This window comes from Polypterus senegalus, chromosome 11 (genome assembly GCF_016835505.1).
Source record: "Polypterus senegalus isolate Bchr_013 chromosome 11, ASM1683550v1, whole genome shotgun sequence".
Lineage (NCBI taxonomy): Eukaryota > Metazoa > Chordata > Cladistia > Polypteriformes > Polypteridae > Polypterus > Polypterus senegalus.
In genome coordinates this window covers 131,578,743-131,588,981 of record NC_053164.1, presented here as the reverse complement: position 1 = coordinate 131,588,981, position 10,239 = coordinate 131,578,743, and the positions used below count along the sequence as shown (strand labels likewise).

The window sequence follows — 10,239 nt, the reverse complement described above, 5'->3', positions numbered from 1 at the left end:
CATAATACGAAAGAGGCCAAACATTTATAAAAATTTTACTGTTTACTGAAAATAAATCACATAAGGAGTGACTCTCAAATGGAGCAATACAAGGAACAAAGTAATCAGGAAATAAACTAAACTCTGATGCCACTGTTATCCTAAACAAATGGGTCCTGTCATCCTGGTGATGCTACTCATTCATCTAGGTCAAAAGCACCATCAGATTCTATGCATTTCACCTCCTATGTCTTTTTCATAACCCTGATCTCTTCCTTCCACTAGTGAATATTATCTCCAAGGTCCCCTCCCAATTCCAGACTCATCCTGCACTCTGACATGGCATAACATTGAACCCCCTTCTCAAGGGCATTTCCAGTCAAGTTGTTAAATCACTTTCAGGTGGGGTGGAAGAGTCTCTGTCTCCGTGTGTTAGTGGGTTTGAAGTGAACATGTATGTAGTGTTTTCCAAAAATCCTTTTTAACTTTTCAGACACACCAGCCATGTATGAAATAACCAGGATCTTCCATTGGTCCTGGGACTCTGACTGTTCCATTGTCCTTTTTCTCTGACAAGATACTGCCTTCTTAAAGGCCCACTTGGGATATCCACAGGTCTTAAGTTCTGTCTTCAATTGCCTGTTTTCCTTCTTCCTAGCTTCTGTGGAAGTGGGGATGTTCTCTGCACTGTGGTGTGGAGTCCTGATAACTCCTAGTTTCTGTTGTAGTGGGTGATGTGAGTCAAACAAAAGATACTGGTCAGTGTGGGTGGGTTTCCTGTAGATTTCTATTTCTAGCTTTCCCTTAGTCCCAATGATGACTGCACAATCCAGGAAAGCCAGACGGTTATCTTTGGAGTCTACCCTGGTGAATTGTATGTTGGTGTCCACTGAGTTAATGTGGTCTGTAAAGGCCTGTACCTCCTGGATCTCGATCTTTACCCAGGTGTCATCAACATATCTGAACCAGTGGGTTGGCGTCGTCCCTGGGAAAGAGTCGATTGCTTTCTCCTCCATTTCTTTCATGTAAAAGTTGGCTACAATGGGTGACACTGGGGAACCCATGACACAGCCATGTCCCTGTCTGAAAAAGTCACCTCTGTACGAGAAGTAAGTGGTGTTTAAACAGATCCAAGAGCAAGCAGATTTGATCTGGGTTAAGGTTGCTCCTGGTGGTGAGGGTGCCGTCTTCTTTCAGTCTCCTCCTTACAGCTGTTAATGCAGCAGTAGTGGGAATGCTGGTGAAGAGAGATGTAACGTCAAAGGATACCATAATTTCATCCGTATCTAGTTTCAGCTCCCTGATCTTGGAAGCAAACTCCTCTGAATTGTGGATGTAGTGGTCCATGTGTCCAACTAAAGGTGCTAGGATTGTGGATAGGTATTTGGCAGTGTTGTAAGTGACAGAGTTAATGCTCCAGACAATGGGTCGGAAGGAGGCTCCTTCCTTGTGTATCTTGGGAAGGACATAAAAGCAGGGGGTGGCCTCTCCAGGATACAAATGGTGATAGGTTCCCCTGTTAATGGTGTTTTCAATTTCAAAGTGTTTCAGGCAGTCTATCACTTTCTTTTTGTAGATGTTGGTGGGGTCCTTTTTCAGTTTTTTATACATGTGTTTATCCTTTAAAAGTGAGATTACTTTTTCATTGTAATCTGCAGTGCATCTTCCTTTATCCGCAGGCAGTATGGTGATAGTTTCATCCCTGCTAAGGGATAACAGGGCCCTTTTCTCCTCCCTGGTGTGGTTGGATTGTGGTGGTTGTGCACTGGAAAGGGTTGCAGAGACTTTTTAGTCGTAATTCTTCAGCCTCTGCCACTGGTAGTTTGTTGTTCTGGATGGCAGATTCTGTAGCTGTAATAAAGTATACAACAGGGACCTGTTCAGGAGTAATGGCATAATTTAGGCCTTTGGATAAGACCTCTCTCTCTGATTGGGAGAGTTCCCTGTCTGAGAGATTCTTTACCCATTTGTTCTTTATAACCTTTGTAGCGATCTTGCCTTCCACCTTCATCCAGGTGAGCTCCTCTACTGTTTGATTCAGAGAAAGGAGAATGTCAAATTATTTTAGCTTGCCTTTCCCGTGTTAGGCCAACTGTGCTTTTTAGACAAATCCTATGGCTGCATCCAGCACTGGCTTGGGAAGAGTTTCACTTAGCACTAGAATTACTAGAGCCTACAAAAAACTCATAGATCCGTGACACCTTAAATTGCTTCTTAAAACCGTTCTCACCTTTCCGCCAGCGTCTTTTGTTCATCTAAATGTGCTGATAAACACAAGCTGCAAGCAGCCGGCTATTCCATCCCCCCACCGACTTCTCCCAGCTCATGCCTTGATTGAGTATCTGGGAGTGAAGTGGAGTTTTAGTGTGGAAATAATAGATCGTTATTTGGAACACACTCATTTCATGTGTGTTCCGTTTCTACTGTAATCTGTGTTAACACATTGTTATAGGGCACTGTATAATAGATATATAAAAAAACAGCTAAGGGGATAGATATATAGATAGATTGGATAGGAAAGGCACTATATGATAGGCAGACAGGGAAGCTGCTATATAATAATAAAATTACTGTTATTACTATATAGATATTATTTATTTACTTACTTCCTACAGTGTAAAGTCACGAGTGCAGTGCTTCCCATATACATATACAAAGTACAGCGATGGCAAAAGTGCATTCTTGATCCGATGTAGAACCGTCATCATGATTTGAGTTTGCCTCTGTTATAGCGCGTCTGAGAAAACATCAATCATAAATTACACCGGCTGTTACAGACTGGAATCAAATGTATGTTTTTATTTTAAAATAGTAAGAATTCGTGCAGCTCACTTTTCAAAATGGACTCATCTGGAATCTAACCCATAAAGTTCAAACTACCAGTCAAGAGCTGATACCATTGCGCCACCACAGCGTTCTAAGCAAATGCGTGTCAATATTGTATTCTAGCACGGGTTGTTTTTCTGTAGTTATATCTATACTAATAAAAGGCAAAGCCCTCACTGACTGACTGACTCATCACTAATTCTCCAACTTCCCGTGTAGGTAGAAGGCTGAAATTTGGCAGGCTTATTCCTTACAGCTTAATTACAAAAGTTAAGCAGGTTTCATTTCGAAATTCTACACGTAACGGTCATAATGGTCGATAACGGTCGACAACGTCCGCCATGTTGAACTTTCTTATTAATGGCCCCATCTTCACGAAATTTGGTAGGCGGCTTCCCTGCGGTAACCGAAACCGATGTACGTACTTATTTCGATGGTATGACGCCACTGCCGGCTGCCATATTGAACTTTCCAACGTCACTAATTTTCCAACTTCCCGTGTAGGTAGAAGGCTGGCCCCATCTTCACGAAATTTGGTAGGTGGCTTCCCTGCGCTAACCAAAACCGATGTACGTACTTATTTCAGTAGTATGACGCCACTGTCGGCCGCCATATTGAAGTTCCTAATGTCACTAATTCTCCAACTTCCCGTGTAGGTAGAAGGCTGAAATTTGGCAGGCTCATTCCTTACAGCTTACTTACAAAAGTTAAGCAAGTTTCATTTCGAAATTCAACGCGTAACGGTCATAAGGGTCAACAACGTCCGCCATGTTGAACTTTCTTATTCATGGCCCCATCTTTACGAAATTTGGTAGGCGGCTTCCCTGCACTAACCGAAACCAAAGTACGTACTTATTTCAGTGGTATGATGCCACTGTCAGCCACCATATTGAATTTTCCAATGTCACTAATTCTCCAACTTCCCATGTAGGTAGAAGGCTGAAATTTGGTACTTATTTCGGTGGTATGATGACACTGTTGGCTGCCATATTGAACTTTTCAACAGTCTTTGTTACTTATGGGCCCATCTTCAAGAAATTTGGTACGCGGGTTCTCAATGCTAACTGAATCCTACTTACATACATATATACGTCCATAGCCTGCAACTCGGTCACCGTGTGAGGCGGCGTTGGGTGCCTTCCTATATAAGGACGTCCGTCGCTCCAGTCTCTTCATTCCCTACCTTGCTTTGCCACGGGATTCACGTCTCCCTGCTGATAACTACAGCCTTTTTATTTAATCCACGGCTTCTCCGCTGTTTTATTGTTAATTTATTACAATTATAGTTATTGTGTAGGTATTTTAGACTTACTTTACATTGTTCAGATACCCATTTTCTTTATCATTCCAACCGTACCAGCATTAACCTGTCTATCGAGGTGATCACCATCGATCAAACAACTGTCACTTACTGAGTGGTTTCCATGCCCGGAGATGGCACCTACCTATTCCATTCTCTTTGGTACATATTGCACGACCATATCAGGCTCACTCTTGATATCCGGAGGAACATTGTGTCTTACAGTATGTATTGAATGACTGGGACAGGTTCAAGGTGTGGACTTATGATGGTACAGGAGATAATTATACTACACAGGAGCACTATAAGAGTGAAATGCTTAAGCCCTTCACCTATGCATCTGCATGTGAGTTGATGGCTGCCGCTTAATTGTTCGGTTATCGCTTTCAAGTGTGCCAAAATGGCCAAATATTTTACACCTTTGGACAACAGCCAATGCCTCTTAAACATCTTAGATTCACAGGTGACGATTTCATTAGTGGACACATTGATGTTTATGAATGTTTAAACTCTCAAAAGCTGGATGTTAAGTTATCGATGAAACTGGTTGTATACTTACAATGCTTGACAGATGCTGAATGTCACTTCAACACAAGTCCTACAAATACTCTCGTAATCGAAACAAACCATGAAACTCAAACCAATTATTACAGCAGCAATCCACGCTGTGAGATTTGAGACAAGATTGCTTTTCACATGGCAAACTGTACATTGCATGCTTAAGAGTAAGCTCAGCACACAGCTTGGTCATATTACAACCAGAGGGCCGAACTCAAAATGTGGTATACAAAGAGATCCTTAACAAATAATTATTGGTATATTTTCCAACAGTTTTAAAAGGCTTAATTTTCTTCTTAATAAAATTTATAAGGCAGTACTTCGCCGCTGCGAAGTGCGGGTATTTTGCTAGTATATATATATATATATATATATATACTCAGCAAAAAGAAACGTCCTCTGACTTTCAACTGTTTTTACTTTCAGTAAACTTAACGTGTAAATATTTGTATGAACAGTAAAAGAGTCAACACCATAAGACATAAACTAAAAATGTTTCACAATGTGCCCCTGAATGAAGGGAGGCTCAAAATCAAAAGTACCAGTCAGTATCTGGTGTGGCCACCAGCTGCTTGAAGTACTGCAGTGCATTTCCTCCTCATGGACTGGACCAGATTTGTCAGTTGTTGTTGTGAGATGTTACCCCACTCTTCCACCAAGGCACCTGCAAGTTCCTGGACATTTCTGGGGGGAATGGCCCTAGCCCTCACCCTGCGATTAACAAGTCCCAGACGTGCTCAATGGGATTGAGATCCTGGCTCTTCCACTGCGAGGATGATCAGCTGTCCTTCCTGTCTCCCTGTAGCACTGTCTTAGGCGTCTCACAGTGAGGGCATGGCAATTTATTGCCCTAGCCACATCAGCAGTCCTCATGCCTCTCTGCAGCATGCCTAATGCACGTTCACGCAGATGAGCAGGGACCCTGGGCATCTTTCTTTGGGTGTTTTCACAGTCGGTAGACAAGTCTCTTTAGTGTCCTGCGTTTTTAGAACTGTGACCTTAAATGCCTACTTTCTGTAAGCTGTTAAGGTCTTAACGACCATTCCACAGGTGCATGTTAATTAATTGATTATGGTTAATTGAACATGCATGGAAAACATTGTTTAAACCCTTTACAATGAAGATCTGTAAAGTTATTTGGATTTTTAAAACATTATTGTTGAAATACACAGTCCTGAAAAAGGGACGTTTCTTTTTTTGCTGAGTATATATATATATGACAGAGAGTTGTGAATCGTTTTAAGGTGGGACGGATCTACAAGTTTTTTTGCAGGCTCTGGTAATTCTAGTGTTAGTTCTTCATGAAGGCGGTCTAACCTGTGTTTCCAACAGTCTGTGGTGGTGGACCTGTCCAATCCTTTCATTAAGCAGCTGTTCTTGTGCCTTCTGAAGGATCTTGTCTGCTCTGTGACTCCTTACTGTGGATCTCAGGCGTAGGCTGACTGGGATGAGATTCTGTTGTCTACATCTGAGGTTGAAGCGCAAGTGTTTCCTGTAGTCTGCAGCTATTCTTGCTGTCCTTTCATATTCCCACACCAAGTTTAGGGTTTCTGCCCCAAAATGCATAGAAATATATCTGTGAAGATTCTCAGTCATCCAGGTGAAATTATCTGGTAGTTGAGTCACGGTGACCACACTTCTTTCTTGTTAGGTAGATGCAGAAAACCCACCCACACTGACTAGTATCTTTTGTTTGACTCACATCACCCACTACAACACAAACCAGGAGTTATCAGGACTCTACACCAATGAGCAGAGAACATCCCCACTTCCACAGAAGCTAAGAAGAAGGAAAACAGGCATCTGATGACAGCCCTTAAGACCTGTAGATATCCCAAGTGGGCCTTTAACAAGGCAGTATCTCGTTCGAGAAAAAGAACAACGGAACAGTCAGAGTCCCAGAACCAACGGAAGAACCTGGTTATTCCATTCATGGCTGGTGTGTCTGAAAAGTTAAAAAGGATTTTTTGAAAACACCACATACCTGTCTACTTCAAACCCTTTAACACACTGAGATAAAGACTCATCCACCCCAAAGACCGGATACCGAAACAGAAGAAGAGCAATGTAATATATGCCATTCAATGCAGCGAAGAGTCTCCTGAACTGTACATTGGAGAGACCAAACAGCCACTACACAGGAGGATGGCCCAGCACAGAAGGAGTAACACCTCGGGGGCGGAATCAGCTGTGTACCTCCAGTTGAAGGACAAGGGACACTCATTTGACGACATTAACATCCGGATATTGGATAGAGAAGACAAGTGGTTTGAGAGAGGGGTGAAGGAAGCTTTGCATGGCATAACCTGTCTTCAATTTATCATGCTGCCCTTTCATCCATCCCCAGGAAAATCAGGCCCAATTCACACCTCCACCAGGTGGACCACTGTTAACGACCTACTCTATGGGGGTAGGAGGGGTTGTTAAAAGGTGTGACAGTTGCATCTACCCACACCTCCCTCTTCCTTTGTTTTACTCAACGAGCCTAATCAGGTCAGGTGTGAAGTAAAATTAACCTGGAGGATAAAATTGTGGTCTCTAACAACATTCCTCAGACTGATGAAGCTGCTTGGATGAGCAGTGAAACATATCTGCCTAACAAGAAAGAGGTCCAGTTGCCATGACTCAACTACCAGATACTGTAACTAGAATGACACTACACTGTAGAGGACATTGGTGTTTATGAATCTCAGCTGGATATTTTTTAAAGTCCGGTATTGTGTTCTACTCCTTGTGTAGGTGAATACTCTCTTACTGCCTTAAATATGCAGAATGGCTGTAAGCTTCTGTTTGGGACAATAGGTTTCCACCTGTTGTCCAGGAGGCCTTGTGACTTCCTGCCAGTACTTCCCAATGCTCACTCTCCAAACGTTTCTGGAACATCTCAAAGCTGAGCTACTTGGTAGGGTATTGTGAGTGTTGGGGCAATTCATGGACATGTCCACATCCAGACTATAGAAGAAGCAATTAAGAAAGCTAATAGGATGTTGAATTACTGTGTGGAGTGCAAGTGTAAGTTGTTTGTTCTTAAGCTGTACAATACAGTTTTGAGGCCTTATCGGAAAGATCTTATATAAGTTTGGTCTCCAAACTACAAAAATACTGCAAGCAAATATCCAGAGAAGTGCTGCTGCCATGGATTATGGAGTCATCCTCATCTTCTTTCGGCTGCTCCCATTAGAGGTTGCCACAGTGGATCATCTTTCTCCATATCTTCCTGTCCTTTTGAATCTTGCTCTGTTACACCCATCACCTTCATGTCCTCTCTCATCACATCCATAAACCTTCTCTTAGGCCTTCCTGTTTTCCTCTTGCTTGGCAGCACTATCCTTAGCATCCTTCTTCCAATATACTCAGCATCTCTCCTCTGCACATGTCCAAACCAACACAATCTCACCTCTCTGATCTTGTCTCCCAACCAATCTGAGCTGACCTTCTAATGTACTCATTCTAATCCTGTCCATGAGCTATAAAGTGAGATTAAATGAGCTGATCTTTTTCAAATGAAGCAAAAAGCGACTAAGAGTCAACATAACAGAAGTATTTAAGATTAATAAGGAATTATTTAGGGAATTATAAATTTCATTCAAGTGTTAGAAAAATGGAACACCCTACCAAATAGCACATTGATAATAACACATTTAGTAAGCTTTAAATCTCAATTTCACAAAACTGTGAAATACTTGAATATGACTGGGCTAAACAGTCTGTCATCATCAAATCTTTTCTTTGCAGTATTGGTTTAACAAGTTTTTGTGAAAATTAGGTTACTATCAAATCACCTTTTGATGTAATATAAAAATGTTAAAATATCTGTCTATGCAAGAACAATTACTCTTCATTTTAAATTGCACCATGCACAACATTTACCACTGTAACACAGGTTTAAAGCAAACACGATTGTGGTGCAAGTCAAACAAAAAAAAGTAAAATTTTGTAAGTTTTAATGATAGTAGGATACTGTAAGCACCAAGTAATTACAGTACAAGATAATCCAAAAGTGAATACTAAGAGACATTGATTCAAAATGTTATTTTAGTAAAATTATTTTGTTATAAGCATTAGTTTTAAACTTTGAACATTAACAAATGAAAAGCATAACATTGGGGTGCAGTGGGTAGCGCTGCTGCCTCACAGAAAGGAGACCTGGGTTCACTTCCCCAGTCCTCCCTGCGTGTAGTTTTGCATGTTCTTCCCGTATCTGCGTGGGTTTCCTCCGGGTGTTCTGGTTTCCTCCCACAGTCCAAAGACATGCAGGTTAGGTGCATTGGCAACTCTAAAATGGCCCTAGTGTTTGTTGTGTGTGTGTCCTGTGGTGGGTTGGCGCCCTGCCCAGGATTGGTTCCTGCCTTGCGCCCTGGGATTGGCTCCAGCAGACCACCGTGACCCTGTGTTTGGATTCAGTGGGTTAGAAAATGAATGGATGGAAAACGTAACATCAGATCACTTTAGCGCTAAGTCTTGAGAACTTGCTTTTGTTTATCTTCCTCTTGCTTTCTAGGCTCTGCTCTTTAAATAAAAATTAAACAAAGGGTGTATCATTGTAATGGAGAATAAGAAATGTTCAATAGAAATAAACTGTGTTCAGAAGTGCACAACATAATGCCTATTGTTTCACTCTGTCACTGTGATATATGTACAGTATGCTGCAATAAATGTCTATACAATGTCTTTAAAATTACGAGTTTGAACTAACTGCTTAAAAGAAAGAAATAGCTTCCTGACTGTAAGTATATGTACAGAAAGTTTAAGTCCAAAGTCTGTAGAAAGGCTTGTTTCATTGGTAATAACTGCTGTGATTTATCATGTTTCAAGTAATTTCGCTACGATTCCCAGAGTTTTTCAGGAATGCCACCATCGATAACAACTTTAGTTATGTGCGGCTTCAAGGTGTTCAATTTGTAGCAGGAGTTGGAAACCTTCTGAGATCTTCTTGTAACTGTTTGTACAGGAGTGCTTTGTCAAGATGTCCACCACTGCTGATTGCGAAGCTGCCTGTAAGAGCCCAATCATTTAAGTGAATGTTAATGGTGAATTTACCGTAGAGTTTGTCTAGTTTGAACTTGATTACAATGTAGCTTTAATATTACTAATGAAGGATTCTGTCCCACCCCTATATGTTCTTAATGTTAGTGCTGTGTGATAGACTGAAGTAAGACAGCAAAGAAGAAACATGACTTGTTAGAGAAGGAATTAAGGGCATATAGTTTTCTGACCATTATGTATGGAGGTCCTAGTGTATGTGATAACAGATAGAAACCTTAAGTAATGTAACCTATATACTTATAGCCGCAGGAGTGTAAGGCGAATTCTAGCACGGGTAAAATGCGTGCTGAAAAAAATCTCTCAGTCCAAAAGTTCATTTTAAAAATATTTAGTGAAAATTCAAAGCAAACAATCCACATAAGAATAAAGAAAAATGTTGTTACATACGTAGAATACAAGGCAAAAAAATTAGAAAAAAATGTATCTTCTCTAAACTTAGCTTTTCTTGTAAAATTTTTGTTGTTTCTATGCTTAAAGATTCTTTACTTCTTCTTCTGTAGGCTTTAAACGCATGACACAGCACATTCAAT

The 10,239-nt window shown here is 41.1% G+C and overlaps 1 pseudogene; it reads right to left on the bottom strand.

Annotated features, from left to right (window-relative positions):
- Positions 1 to 377: 377 nt before the first annotated feature.
- LOC120538612 lies at positions 378 to 1,990 on the bottom strand (annotated as a pseudogene).
- Positions 1,991 to 10,239: the final 8,249 nt, after the last annotated feature.